This window comes from Ornithorhynchus anatinus, chromosome 8 (genome assembly GCF_004115215.2).
Source record: "Ornithorhynchus anatinus isolate Pmale09 chromosome 8, mOrnAna1.pri.v4, whole genome shotgun sequence".
Taxonomy (NCBI): Eukaryota; Metazoa; Chordata; class Mammalia; order Monotremata; family Ornithorhynchidae; genus Ornithorhynchus; species Ornithorhynchus anatinus.
The window spans coordinates 60,684,264-60,700,539 of NC_041735.1; the positions used below are offsets into that span (position 1 = coordinate 60,684,264).

General features: G+C 41.6%; 1 long non-coding RNA gene across 1 annotated transcript; it reads right to left on the bottom strand.

Annotated features, from left to right (window-relative positions):
• Positions 1–8,831: 8,831 nt before the first annotated feature.
• Positions 8,832–13,907, bottom strand: LOC114813835. Its single transcript, XR_003761595.1, has 3 exons — positions 13,685–13,907; positions 11,232–11,353; positions 8,832–8,867 (listed from the first exon to the last, which is right to left on the bottom strand). It is a non-coding gene; the product is annotated as an uncharacterized LOC114813835 (long non-coding RNA).
• Between the last annotated feature and the right edge of the window lie 2,369 nt (positions 13,908–16,276).

Genomic DNA, 16,276 nt, shown 5'->3' on the forward strand with positions numbered 1-16,276 from the left:
CTAGAACTGTAATTTACCCTGATGATTTAGTCCAAATCGATCCATCTGCATAGAGAGGATTTCAAAAAAGCACTGGCATACAAAGCATTTGTTTTTTGACTGCATTCCTGTTTACTGGTATAGCATTTGTATTTTGTACTTTGCAAGGGTCCATCATCTGTTCCATGCACATTATTGAATTAACCTGTTTTTGATTACTAAACAGATATTTTAAGGGTTTCCATGTTCAGAATCAAATTATTATTGTGGTATTCATTAAGCACTTCCTATCCAAAAACTGCTAAGCTCTGGGATGGGCAGGGAATGTACTGTGCTCGTCCAGTCGCTTAGTACAGGGCCCTATTTTAGAAATGAGGAAACAGACCCAGAGATGTCTTCTGGCTTAGTCCCTCGCTCTTTGCACTACGCCGTACTTCTTCAAAAGAAGGACAAGTGATGTGAGACTTGGAAAACAATAACATTGTTCGCAAAGCATAGCCCCAGCTCAGCCTAGACGGTACATAATTTTACCCTGAGTGGAATCAGGAAAAAAAAACCAAAACTATTTTTCTCAATACAATTCATTCACTCAGTTGTATTTATTGAGCACATTCTGTGTGCAGCCCACTGTACTAAGCACTTGGGAAGAGATCATTATAACAATGAGTGGACACATTCCTTGCCCACAGTGAGTTTACAGCTTAGAGAGGAGGCAGACGTTAATAATAAATTACAGTAATACATGTAAATGCTGACGTCACACCGTAAGGCAGAAGAAGCCCTGAAAACTTGTATTTCTGTTGCTTCCTTTAAGTCCTTGCTACCGATAATTTTCTACCTTGCAACGCACATGTTCATGGCTGCATACACTCTTAGAGGTTTTCCAAATAAATATTTCAATTTAAAATAATGGTTTATGCCGGTTAACACCTACCACATTCAGGCTATTTGCTGTATGAGCTAGGGGTTCCTGCAATTAGCAGATTTTCCCCCACTCCCTTTTTAAATGGAAACTAAAGGATTAATATTAGTGGCATCATCCTGAAGCCTAAAATAAAAATAATTAGAGCTAACAATGATAAAATTTCAGAATAATTATAAAGTTTCCATTTAAACAAAAAGTGAAAGAGAAGTAGTGAAAAGTTTAACTTGAAATAGAATATTGTATCAAATAGTAGAAACTATAGTATAAAACCAATACTGTACATTTTTCAAATTCTTCAAATGTAATTTCTATAAATCATGTGGACCTAAGTAAATCTCTTTGTGTACCAGATTTTGAAACTAGAACTATTAAAGAAGGATTAAACTATTTCTGCACAGAACATCATTTGTTACTCCATTCATTCATTTGTATTAGGTATGCTTTTCCAGGGCACAAAATCTAGATTTTTTTTTTGAAAATACCAAAATGATTAGAGCTTAATTCAGAGCAACATAATTGGCTGGGAAGATGCTTGTTTCACCGTGTAACCTTCCCACCAATCAGAATACAACTCTGTTTTTGAGATAACTATGATTTTTGTCTCGACACCAGGATGTGATTTTTAGTTACGAAGTAGCTACCTTTTCATCCAGAAACCTCCAGGCATTTCTTGACTCTGTCTCTGATGAGAACATGTGTAAGTCAAGGGAAGCAGTGTGGCTCAGTGGAAAGTCGGAGGTCATCGGTTCGAATTCAGGCTCTGCCACTTGTCAGCTGTGTGACTGTGGGCAAGCCACTTCACTTCTTTGTGCCTCAGTTACCTCATCTGTAAAATGGAGATGAAGACTGTGAGCCTCACGTGGGACAACCTGATGACCCTGTATCTACCCCAGCGCTTAGAACAGGGCTCTGCACATAGTAAGCGCTTAACAAATACCAACATTATTATTATTACTTGGTTTGTAACTCATCTGTAGCTGTTACATGGTCTGCTTTTGGCTTTTTTTTGTTTTTTTTTGCTTTCTCTGGAAAAGCATTTTTCAGTAGTCCATAGTCCACCAGTAATCTGGTGGGTGTGCCTAGCTAATGTATCAGAAAAATCAAATGTGAAAAGATGTGAAAATAACAGGAAGTCCCAGGAGAATTCCTATCAGGGAATGATTCAGTTTAATTACAAAGAGGGAAAGGGCAAAGAGATGAAGAAACCAGTGCTCAACTGTGAAAGACAGGCATGGTAACCTCCGCTACAGTGCTAACGTGTACAATGTTTAGATTGACTGGAAAACATGGTGAATGATTTTTGATACTAAGAATATTGTGTCACTTGTATAAATTGGCAATATCTGTGGGTTTTCTAAACATAATTCCTACTGCTTTTCAACCCTAGCAAGGGAAACAAATTGGTAATTTTATGTATTTTTACTATATCTGATTTGTTTTATTTAGCTCATTATATTTTATTCTCTAAACAAGCAAGATAGTTCCTGGTTGGAATTCTGCACTGGCATTTTTGCTCAGGTGAGTATATGACAATAGATTAGCGTAGGGCTTCCCATGTTTACAAGCTCAGAATCAGGACCAACAAACCGTGAAAAATAATATTTGGTACAGAGTAATAATGACATCTGTTAAGTGCTTACCATGTGCCAGGCACTGTACTAAGTGCTGGGGTTGGACACAGTCCTGTCCTACATGGGGCTTACTGTCTTAACCGCCATTTTACAGATGAGGTAACCGAGGCACAGGGTGACTGGTCCAAGGTCACACAGACAAGTGACTGAGCAGGGACTAGAACCCAGGTCCTTCTGACTCCGAGGCCTGTGCCTTATCCACTAAGCCATGCCACTTCTCAAAATGTTACTTTTTTGTAGGTTGACAGTGTGGGGGTGGGAGAGGGGTCAAGAGCGGAGCGGGGTTGGATGGAGGGAGAGGGTAGCAAGAGAAGATGGTATCGCTGACTGCTCTTTCATGTGTCCCAGGTGGTCCTTCTGACTCCCTTATTTCAAGCAAAGTCAAACCAGTTGCCTTTGGACTCTGTCCAGTGAGTGAGTGATAAATATTTGGTTGTGGGGTTTTCCTCAGAGTCAGGTGGAAAACGTGTCCTGGCATCAGTGACTCAAATCTAATCTATGATCTGCATGACGTAGAGGATCTATGAAAAAACATTTGTTGGAGGCTGGAATTCCTCAGTGGAACTCATGGGTAGTGTCGTCTATGCCAATTGCTTGTTTAAGATATATTTTTGTATAGAAAATTCAATTTGGGGCCCCAAGGCTGCCCTGAATTGGGAAAGCTAACGTGAAGAGTCTGCCTAATTAACGTGCGTAGGGGTTGTGCTATGCAGACAGGATTAACAGTTTTGGTGCCTCCTACCATCCCACCTCCCCAGGAGGCCTGATTGACTATTTCTGCCTCTTTCAGACTTTTCTTTTGACAGTCCTTTCTTTCTGGAACCCTGGCTGAGGTCAGGACAGGACCCACAGCTCAGACCAACAGCCTGGTACCACGCTTCAACATGAGGCCCTGACTCTCCTCCAAGAAACTCATCTGCGGGCCAGATTAGATTCAGAATCTGCAACGTCTACACTGTCCTCCGCTAGATTGTAAACTCCTGGTGGACAGAGAATGTCTTTTATATTGTGTGCTCTGCACACAGAGCTCAGTAAATACGACTGACAGACTACTTTTGATGTGGTATAAAGCTTTGGCTGCATTTTTTAAAATATTATACAATTCAGACTAGATGTTCACTGATCCCTCTACCTAAATTAATGAGGCTTTGCTGATATTTACCCAACTCTCAGCCCCATAGAATTGATGTATATAGCTAATTGATTTTGTTTTCTCCCCCTGTAGACTATGTTCTCTATGGGGCAGAGAACATATCTACCAACTGACTTCACTTAGTAAAGTACTCTCTCAAGCGCTCAGTACAGTCCTCTGCACACAGTGAGCACTCAATAAATAGAGTCGATGGATTAATTATAGTAGCTGTCCAATTATCTCAGTGCCAAAGGACTAAAAAACATTAGGAAGATACCAGATGTGGGATATTTTATGTTTTCTCAGTATAATTACATCATCATCATCATCTCAGGAGTGGTATGGCCGGGTGGGGAGAGCGCGGGCCTGGGCTTAGATCAGTGCTTGGCACATGGTAGATGGTAGAGAAGCAGCGTGGCTCAGTGGAAAGAGCCTGGGCTTGGGAGTCAGGTCATGGGTTTGAATCCTGGCTCTGCCACTTGTCAGCTGTGACTGTGGCAAGTCACTTAACTTCTCTGTGCCTCAGTTCCCTCATCTGTAAAATGGGGACTGTGAGCCTCATGTGGGACAACCTGATTACCCTGTATCAACCCCAGCGCTTGGAACAGTGCTCTGCACATAGTAAGTGCTTAACAAATGCCAACATTATTATTATTATTACTACTAATAATAAATACCATTATTATTATTATTTCGGGCTCTGACATTTGCCTGCTGTGTGACCTTGGACAAATCACATAACTTCTCTGTGCCTCAGTTTCTTCATCTGTAAAATGAAGAAAATACCTGTTCTTCCACCTACCCAGATAGTGAGCCCTATGTTAGATGGGCACTATGATTTTATTTTGTTTTTTTAGTGCTTATTAAGTGCTTACTATGTGTCAGGCACTGTTCTAAGTGCTGGAGTAGATACAAGGTAATCAGGTTGGACACAGTCCCGGTCCCACATGGGGCTCACGTTATAAATCCCCATTTTACAGATGAGGTAATTGAGTCACAGAGAAGTGAAGTGACTTGCTCCAGGTCACATAGCAGACAAGTGGTAGAGTCAGGATTAGAACCCAAGTCCTTCTTACTCCTAGACCCATGCTCTATCCACTAGGCTAAGTTGCTTCTCTGATTAATTTTTTGAGCACTTTATGCCAAACATTGTGCTAAGTTGTGGGGAAGATGCAACACAATCAGATCAGTCACAGTCCTTGTCTCACATGGGATTTACTCTTAAGGGGAAGCACTAAGTATAGTGCTCTGCACATAATAAGTGTCGAATAAATACCATCGATGAAGGGGAAGAACAGGTATTTAATCCATTTTTTTAACAAATTGGAAACCTCAAGAACAGAGAAGTTAAGCGGGTTGCCCGAAGTCACCCAGCAGGCACGGGGGTGGATTCAGGATTAGAATCCAGGTCTCCTGAAACCAGTCCTGTGCTCTCTCCACTGGGTCACACTGCTCTAAACCTACTCGAAAGGTTTGACCCAGAAAATTGCAAGAGGAAACGAATGAATATCAATCGGTAACCGAGCTCTCGGGAGAGGACAGTAAAGTTCGTAGACACGATCCCTACCCTCCAGGAGTTTTCAATCTAGTGGAGGGAGAAAGATGACGGAAAATGTTGAAGTGTGAATAGATGAGATTGAGTCACATCTAAATGTGCAAAAGAGGAGACTGAATCTTTGGAGGGGAATTGGAGCAATGCAAGAAAAATGCAGTAAACTTTCTTGCACAGGTTGAGAGCTGTCAGGGACTTCACTTAACGAAGTCGAAGTTTTTCATGTGTTGACTTCCAGTACTCCATGCCTCCTGGATCCCTTTCTGCCCCACTTTTTGAAAATAAGTGGTTCTTTCCCAGATAATTTTCCAGCCAGATAACAGAATAATAATAAAAATAATAAACTGTGGTATTTGTTCAGCTCACTAAGTGCCAGGCACTGTTCTAAGCCCTGGGGTAGATACAAAATAATCAGGTTGGACACGTTCCCTGCTTCACATAATCTTAATCTCCATTTTACAGACGAGGGAAGAGGTTCTTTCCCAGATAATTTTCGAGCCAGCTACCATGCCTCAGAGTTGACGCCGATCAACCTTTGCCCGTTAATGTGTTTTCACTTGGCACTTCGCACAGAATTCGAGGGCTTTACATTCGGACATCATAAAATTCAAGAATAATTAAGAGTAAATAACAGAATCAGGAAACATAATGTCTTCAACCTGGATTTAAGTATCTAAACAGACTGCAGTTTGTATAGAGGCTGTAATTCGTTCCGCATTGGATGGACATAATTATCAAATGTTCTGGCACCCACCTTTTTAAGGAAAAACCGGGACAAACTCAATACCTTGCCAATTCTCTCAGTAAACATTTTGAAAGAGAGGTAAAAGAAGATAAGTCAAACAGGACCACAGCCATTTAGAGTCTTAAAAGTAAATGAAGTGACCTAAAAATTTATGAGATTATGGGCAACAAAGGAAAGAAATCTAAACATTATGTTTCAAATACATAAAAGCATTTCCACGTACTTCACTTGACATTCAGCCTGTTAATTCAGCATCCCGACATACTTGAAGTTGTCGTCTAATGCCTTGCAGATTTTGCCATTTGCAGTCCAGAGTCTAGTTTCAGAGGTCGCTTCAGGGACCCCTGCCGGTTGCGTCTACCCCAGATACGGTTAATTCAAGTTGATTAATAATAATGTTGGTATTTATTAAGCGCTTACTATGTGCAGAGCACTGTTCTGGTTCTGGTAATACGGTTGTCTCACATGAGGCTCACCATCTTAATCCCCATTTTACAGATGAGGGAACTGAGGCACAGAGAAGTTAAGTGACTTGCCCACAGTCACACAGCTGACAAGTGGCAGGGCCGGGATTATAAACTCCTCCATCAGACAGTAAAATCCTTGAAGGTCACGATCATTTCTACTAATTCTGTGCTTTCCCAAGTACTTAGTTCATTCATTCAATCATATTTATTGTGTGCTTACTGTGTGCAGAGCACTGTACTAAGCACTTGGGAGAGTACGATGTAACAGTAAAATCACATTCCCTGCCCACAGTGAGATTACAGTCTAAAGGTGTTCTGCATGTTGTTCTGTTCTTCTAGACTGGAAGCTTATTATGGGCAGGGAAAGTGGCTGCTAATTCTGTTCTATTGAACTCTCCCAAGTGCTTAGTACAGTGCTCTGCACATAATAAACACTCAATAAATACCATTGATCGATTCACTGATAGCCTACAATAGACACTTAATAAATGCTTTGGCTAGATCAAATCAAGTTAATCTGACAACTTTGGGGGCCTCTCTACCACCAATCTCATGGCTGGTTTTCATCACCTGCTCAACTCAGCCAATCTCATATCTGAATAATCATCCATTCAGTCGTATTTATTGAGCACTTACTGTGTGCAGAGCACTGTACTAAGCACTTGGGAGAGTATAATACACCAATAAGCAGGCACATTCCCTGCCCATAGTCTAGTTTACCGTCTAGGGGAAGCAGCATGGCTTAGTGGAGAGAGCCCGGGCTTGGGAGTCAGAGGTCGAGGGTTCCAATCCTGGCTCCGTCACTTGTCAGCTGTGTGACTTTGGGCAAGTCACTTAACTTTTCTGGGCCTCAGTTCCCTCATCTGTAAAATGGGGATTAACACTGTGAGCCCCACGTAGGACAACTTGATTACCCTGTATCTACCCCAGCGATTAGAACAGTGCTTGGCACATAGTAAGCACTTAACAAATACCACAATTATTATTATTCCAATCCTGGCTCCGCCACTTGTCAACTGTGAGACTTTGGGCAAGCCACTTCACTTCTCTCTGCCTCAGTTACTCATCTGTAAAATGAGAATTAAGACTGGGAACCCGACATGGGACAACCTGATAACCTTGTATCTACCCCAGCATTTAGAACTGTGCTTGGCATTCATTCATTCAATTGTATTTATTGAGCACTTACTGTATGCAGAGCACTGTACTAAGCACTTGGAATGTACAATTCGCAACAGAGACAATCCCTGCCCAACAATGGGCTCACCTAGTAAGGGCTTAACAAATACTATCATCATCATCATCATCATTATTATTATTATTTTTAGAGGGGGAGACAGGCGTCGATATAAATGAATAAATGAATTACAGATATGCACATCAGCAGTTCACTAAATAGAAAATGGCAGAAAGCTCATCTTTTGGTCAAGGGGAAAGCACGCTGCTCTGGAAAAGCAAGGAGAGCAGGGTGCTAGTTTTGGTTCGGTTTCGAGCTGATTATCGTGGATGGAGCTTACACGTTCATTTTGTAACGTACTGCCCGGGAGCCGTCCGTGTTCTGTGCCGGGGGAGGCGTGACTGATAGGAATGAGAGAGTGACCATGGTACTAGAAACAGCATGGCATAGTGAAGAGAGCCTGGGCCTGGGAGTCAGAAGGACCTGAGTTCTAATCCTGCTCCATCCTTGTCTGCTGCGTGTCCTTGGACAAGTCACTTCTCCAGCCCTTAGTACAGTGCCTGGTACATATAGCGCTTAACAAATACCATCATCATCATCATCTTCTCTGGGCCTCAGTTGCCTCAGTTGAGACTGTAAGCCCCACCTGGGAGAGGGATTGTTTCCAACTCGATTTGTTTGTATCCATCCCAGCACGTAGTACAGTGCCTGGCACATAGTAAGCGCTTAGCAAATACCATCATTACTATTATTATTACTCTGCAAACCACTAAACAGAGGGAATTGCATCTGCAGTGACCCCCTAAGAAGTGGCCCCCGTTCAAGGCAGTCTCAAAAGCACCCCTTCCCCCGAATGCTGAAAAATAGATCAAGGGCATTCCTGTGATATGTGGGAGATTCAGCCTGTATCGTCTGTCTCATTCCAAAGCAAAGTTCTCAAGGACCGCCACGTGATTATTACGGCATGGTCACTAAGAAAAAATAAATGTTTTCTTTGAATATTTCATTTGTCAGCCACAAAGTTCTTACTTGTCTAAATATCTTCGATTTAAAACCATGAGTTAATTATTAAACGGTACCCACCTGTGCTGGGCAGCGATGGCATGGGAGAGAGTCAAGGGCGGATATTCAGGTTTACTGCGCGGAAGGAGGCAGTGGTAAATCACTTCTGGATTTTTCCCAAGAAAACTCTGGATGCACTATCAGAACGATTGCAGATGGAGGTGGGCCCTTCTGGGAGAGATGTGTCCGTGGTGTCGCTATGGGTTGGAGATGAAGCGATGGCATAAGACAAGATGAAACAACAGCAGATTGAGCACGGGCCTGGGAGTCAGAAGGACCTGGGGTCTAATCCTAGCTCTACCATCTGTCTGCTGTGTGACCTTGGGCAAGTCACTTCACTTCTCTGTGCTGTCACCTCATCTGTAAAATGGGGACTAAGAGTGTGAGCCCCCTGTGGGACAGGGACTGTGGCCCAACCTGATTAACTTGTATCTACCCCAGCGCTTAGAACAATGCTTGGTACATAGTAAGCGCTTAAGCAGTATCATAATTATTAATTAGCAAACATGTTCCCTACCCATAATGTAATATTAAACAGAGTGACTACAGCAAAATTTGCTTTAAAAACCACTGTCTACGCCCTGTTCTATCACACACAAACCTGATCTTGCTGCACAAACTATAACGTTCTGGAACATAGTCTCCTATTATCAAAGCCACATTCAGCTTAACGCAACTCCCCTTGGATGGGTCATAAGAGGAGAATTAACCGACAGCGGGAAACCACAATGGTTCCCGAGTGGAGAGCTGAAATTGGGAAACCAAAAGCAAGGAGGAAAGAGGAACAATTGTAAAGACATGGTACAACAAAATCTTAGACGATGCCGCATCCCAGCCGAAAACGGGCAATCAACTGCCAGTGATAGACCAATGTGATGCATTGCTATCAAGAAAGGGATGACTCCCTTCTGAGCCAAAGCTTTGTATAGACTGAGCGACAAGGAGGCAAAAGTCTAAACAGCCCCAGCAACTCAAACATTAAACATTACAATCCAATGGGCAACCTTTATGTGTGCGAATTGTGACCAGAACTTTGTGCCCTTCATCGTTCTTTTCATGGTTCTTTTAGAGAAGCAGCGTGGCTCAGTGGAAGGAGCCCGGGTTTGGGAGTCACAGGTCATGGGTTCTAATCCCGGATCCACCGCTTGCCAGCTGTGTGACTTTGGGCAAGTCATTTCATTTCTCTGTGCCTCAGTTCCCTCATCTGTATAATGGGGATTAAAACTATGAGCCCCCCGTGGGACAGCCTGATCACCTTGTATCCCCCCAGCACTTAGAACAGTGCTTTGCACATACTAAGCGCTTAACAAATACCAACATTATTATTATTATTATATTATTATCCACACAACCACACCTAGATGAGCTTCACCATTCATGTTCTCTTCTTTGACTACAAAGAACAATATGTATTTAACTTGGCATTTTCTGGACTGAAATAAAACCAAATTATTAATCTAGTCGTTCTCGGGCTAGTGTGGGGAGATGATGCTCACCTCTTGACTGTAAACTCGTTGTGGGCAGGGAATGTGCCAGTTTATTGTTGCATTGTACTCTCCCAAGGGCTTAGTACAGTGTTCTACACACAGTCAGCTCTCAATAAATATGACTGACTGACTGAATGAATGAATTATATCGATAGTGTACTCAAACTAGTTTGGGACAGAGGAAGACCTGGTGCCTTTTATCTTCCGGCTAAATTTTTGAGTCAATAAGTAAACCCATCCATTACCTCCTCCTTAAGAAATTATAAATTTGAAACACATGTGAAGTAAAGTATTTTATTTTTTAAGTATTCATTATTTCCAACAGCCTCAGGGCACTAGATCTTAGTTCCAGTCTTTCATTCCCATTGTCTCTACATTCACAGTACTCAGAAGCTGAGTGTTGAGATGTTGGTGTGCTTATAAAAGAAAAATAAATACGGTCTTCTAAAAGGGTTGAAATCTTCATTAACTGTGTGAGTAGGAAAAAAAAAAGAATACAAGAGAATGTAGGATTTAGCTTTGACAAACTATTGGGATCCCAGCCCTATCCATTCTGCACCTAGACTTTTCATCTAAAAAGAAAGTATTTTAATTTCAATTTCCACAGGTACGAAGGCTTTATTTGTGATCCAAAGCAGTGTGGCCTAGTGGAAAGGGGATGGGCCTGGAGCCAGGGGACCTGGGTTCTTATCCTCGATCTGCCACATATCTGCTGTGTGATCTTAAGTCAATCAATCAATCATATTTATTGAGCGCTTACTGTGTGCAGTGCACTATAACAGAATTGATAGACACATTCCCTGCCCACAGCAAACTTACAGACTAGAGGGTTATTAGTCGTAAATCAGTTCTTAATAGAGGGCTTGACACATAGTAAGTTCTTAACAAATACCACAATTATTATCAAATGTGAAAAATCTATTTGGAGCTATACATTTAAATAAACTAATTCACACACAAAAAAAATAATAGAGAGGCATTTTTGATAGGACATACACTACATCCATAACTCAAACCATTTTCAAGGTTATTGTAAACATGTACATCCCATTGCATTTTGTAGTTTAGACCTACCGCTTCAATTTCAACTTCACTTAGAAAACCATCACACGTCAGCCTTAGGAAAACTCCAGAAATAGAGTTCATTTCACGTGTGTATATTCTTCAGACTATTTCCTCAGCTGCAAGAATATGATCTGTGAATCAGTCAGAAGAGAGGAGATTGGAGAAACAGATAAACTACACATATTTTCAGATGCTGACTCAATTTCTTTCCACCAAAGCTTTATAGTCCGGGGCAAATCATATCATAAATGTGAGAACGATAATCTTAAGGAGGCCATATAATTTAGCCAAAAATCATAACCAAAGATATCCTCTCTTCCTTGGTAGGCTTCTGCACTTCATTTGCCATCCATAATGAACATTCTCTTTTTAAGCACCTTCGCCGTATGCTCTGCAGTAATTAAGGTCCATTACTGAGCTATTTGGCTATTTCCATCTGGAGAGAATCAGCAAGCATTTTGGACGTGCCAAAACCAGGGCAGGAGAGGACTTAGGAATTTACAAGGAGTTACAAGGAGTATTCATAATGTGAAGTCCATTCTACTGGAATGATCTAACAATAATAATAATAATGGTATTTGTTAAGGGATTACTATGTACCAGACAGTGTACTAAGTACTAAGAAGCACTTAGTATGTATTATGTAGTATGTACTAAGTACTAAGTATGTACTCTGTACTGTACTAAGTATGAGACGCTGCGTGGTTCAGTGGAAAGAGACCAGGCTTGGCAGTCAGAGATCATGGGTTCAAATCCTGGCTCTGCAACTTGTCAGCTGTGTGACTGTGGGCAAGTCCCTTAATTTCTCTGTGCCTCAGTTACCTCATCTGTAAAATGGGGATTAACTGTGAGCCTCATGTGGGACAACCTCATCACCCTGTGTCTACCCCAGTGCTTACAACAGTGCTCTGCACATAGTAAATGCTTAATAAATACCAACATTATTATTATTATTATCATTACTGGGGTGAATACAAGCCAATTGGGTTGGACATGGTCCTTGTTCGACATGGGGCTTACAGTCTCAATCTCCGTTTTACAGATGAGATAACTGAGGCCCAGAGAACTGAAGTGACTTGCTCAAGGCCACATAACAGACAAGTGGCAGAGTCAAGATTAAAACCCATGACCTTCTGACTCCCAGCCCCGGGATCTACCCATTATGCTAAGTTCCTTCCCAAGAGAAATAAGAGAACTCAGAAGGGAACTAACTGGAGCTTAATCATCTCAACCTCGGGAAGGCAGACACTAAGCCGGTTAAAAGTAAACTACAGTATGATACTTAATGAATATCAGGAAGCCAGGCCGAGGGTACTGTGGTGCCTGGATAGTATAACGGGATAACGTTGTATCGCTAGTTATTTCTACGATGATCCCAAAAGATTTTAAAACAACTCCCTCCATTTCTATTTCTCATAGAGGAATAAGGGACTTATTGGGAGAGGGGACGATGGGGAAGAGAAGAGGGAAATGGTTTGTTTCAAGCCACTCAGTGAAGCAGTGGTACAGCTGAGGAAGGAAAGGGGCCATTTTCAATTCCACCAATTCTCATTTTTGGCCATGCATTCCATCGTTTAGGTCTTTAGTCTATGGAGGTTTTCCAGGAAGTTTGCCAACTTCATGATTGGTGGCTTAGAAGGCTGAACTTCTCTCTCTATTTCCTCCGCTGGTCTCTCTCTGCCCCTCCCATCGGCTGGGCCAACCCTCTCCTCCTGCACCCTCTGACCATGGCAACTTCACTCTCATAAACAAAGGAGCAACCTGAATTTTAAATAGGCCCAAGTTACAAAACTAAAAAAGGAAAATATATTTGCAGTGTTTGGCAAGAGCGTCCTCCAGCTTTCTGAGCCTGTCATATAGTTAAATCTTCTTTTGTTCCCTCTGTCCATGTCATTGTGCCTATTTTGGAGTCTAAGCTGTTGGCTCAGGGACTTTTTTAACTATTGTCCTCTGTAAATTCTTCCCAAGTGACTATTTAATATGATGCATTCATTCAGTCATTCAATCATATTTCTTGAGCGCTTACTGTGTGCAGAGCACTGCGCATGATGCACTCACTTGCTGCTGGTACTCTTGTGGCTAGTACGAGAGGAGTAGTGTGGCCTAGTGGAAAGAGCATGGGCCTGGGAGTCAGAGGACCCGGGTTCTAATTCTGGCTCTGCCATATCTCTTTCACACATGCTGTGTGACCTTGGGCCTCAGTTCTGTCATCTGTAAAATTGGGATGAAGAATGTGAGCCCCACGAGGACAGGGGACTATGTCTAACCTGATTAGCTTGTATCTATTCCAGTGCTTAGAATGATGGCTGGCACATAGTAAGCGCTTAACAAATGCCATGATTATTATTAATATTGTTATCAGTAGAGTGCTCTGCAGTCAATAAATACGGTCGACTGATTGATTGGCTGTCAAATTAATCAGCACAGGAATAATGGTATTACGTGTTGAGACAAAATGGTACCTTGTATCCCAGCGCTGGGTCCAGTTGTGACCTCAGGTTGAATCGTGTGATGTTTACTGCCTAGACATAAATCCCAACTCCTAGAAATCTACCTAACATCCCCTAATCATCTCCCAGAGCAAACCTTTCCCTCTTTATCCTGAACTTCATCTTGCTTATCTCTGGAAGATGATCTAGACTGTGAGCCTCTTGTTGGGCAGGGATTGTTGCTATTCTTCGCCAAACTGTACTTTCCAAGCATTTAGTACAGAGCTCTACACACAGTAAGTGCTCAGTAAATACAATTGAATGAAAGTGCTCTGCACACAGTAAGGGCTCAATAAATAAGATTGAATGAATGAATGTTCACTCTTTCATCATTTCAAATATCCCCTTCATACAAATGACTTCCAAATAAGGTCACCAGTTCTGAATGCTCACTTCCCTCCCCCATATTTCCAATTCCTGAGTCCCCAATGGGTCCCAATCATAGAGTAGTTTACAATCTGACAGCGAAGGTGGGTATAAGGTAGATGAGAGCATAGATATAAATAACTGGCACAAAGGACTATATCAATAGAAGTAGCCTGGCCCAGTGGATAGAACACGGGCCTGGAAGTCAGAAGGACTTGTGTTTTAATCCCAGCTCTGCCACGTGTCAGCCGTGTGACTTTGGGCAATTTCTCTGTGCCTCATATGTAAAATGGGGATTAAGACCATGAGCCCCACGTGGGATAGGGACTGTGACTAAACTGTTAGCTTCTATCACCTCCAGTGCTTACTTAATAGAGTGCCTGGCACATACTAAGTACATAACAAGCACCAGTAAAAAAATAAACCTTTGAGAACATGATTGCTGAGTTGACTGATGCGATGGCATGACCAAAGGAGCCCTCTTGGAGGAGGTGAGGAGATGACTTTTTAGGAGGGCTCTGTACAGCAACTGGAAAAGAGAAATCCATGTGGATGTACACAGCTGGGTTTTATTTACAATCTATAAAGCATTGTTAAAGAGGAAGTGGTTGACCAAATCTGGGCCATAAATGAAACTCTTGAAAATGAAAATTCACTTATCTCATTCAGAAGTCAGGCCAAACCTTTCAGTTGTGAATGCAAAGCACTGCAGCACGAACCAATATGCATAATATCAGGATCACCCTGTTGGAAGAAGAGACGTTTTTAGGACTCCACGGTTTAGGCATCAAATATACTAATTAAAAATTTTGGAGGTGACACAGGCCTAGAAAGTGGAGAAGATGACAAGGTGCCCTAAGAGCAGGGCAGTGAACAATTCTAAGGGAAGTTAACAGGAAGTGACCAGGGGTGAAAGACAAGTTAGAAGTTACAGATGATAATGGGTAGGCCAACACTGGATCCCGAGAAGCCAAAATAACCATGTGGAAGACTCTCGTGATGGTAGGTAGATTTGAACTCAGAGATGGATTGTGCTGCGTTTCGATCAGATAAAGTCATACAGAGGATTGCTCAGTTACCCCTCAAAGAATAGGAGTTCTCTGCCTTGAAAATCTGTCCCCTTGACATGGAATAGTTGTTTCCAAGACTCGACTGTGTCTTTGCTCTGCCACATGTCTCCTGTGTGACCTAGGGCAAGTCACTTAGCTTCTGTGCCTCAGTTACCTTATCTGTAAAATGGGGATTAAGACTGGGAGCCCCATGTGGGATAAGGATTGTGTCCAACCTGATTACCTTGTTTCTACCCCAGAACTTAGAACAGGGCTTGCCACATAGTAAGTGCTTAAATACCACAATCATTATTATTACTTCGACTCCATTGTTCTCTCCCAGTGCTTAGTACAGTGTTCTGAACACAGTGAGCATTCAGAAAATACCATTGGCAGACAAAGTCTTTGATTTCTTCGCCTTTTATGTGAAAGAATCCTTCTGAGTACTACTTGGTGCAGATGGATAAATCAATCAATTAATCAATAAATTGACTGATCTATAAACTGGATTGATTATGTTTTCTACCATAAAGGAGTGGTTCTTCTTCCAAATATCATGGAGGAAGGAAATGAGGAAAGAGAATAAAAGTTTGTTTCTGGGATTTTAAATTTCCTAAGCATTGCCATGTTGGCAGAAAGAATAAAGACTAAATAAGTGCAGAAGAAATTACAGATAATCACCATCTTTGATGAGAATGGTCACTTTTATTCTTGCAAGATTACTTTAGGCCTGATTGCATTTGAGTCAAAATATAATCGCTTGTTAAAGAGTTTCTTTTAAAACTTTCCTTTGGCTTGTCTAAAAGTTCAGTAGTTCTTTTCTTCCTGATTTTGGGAGATAAGTTAAATTAATTTCCATCCCTATTTTAAATTCCATAGCATATCAATGTCTTCCCTCCCATAAAGCATGAATATTAAAATGAACAGGTAATTCTACCACCCAAAAGTCTTTTCTTTCTTACTGGTTTTGGTTTCTGTGGCTAGATCGAGATGGTGATTTTGATTTATTTTTCTTCCAGAGCTCATTAGAAAAAAAATCTACACACTTTATACAAAAATCTTCAAACACCAAAATAAGCAAAAGGTCTTTATTCTCCGTAATCCCCCAAGACATTTCCGAGGTACTGTCATATGTCAGCTTTCCTTTGAA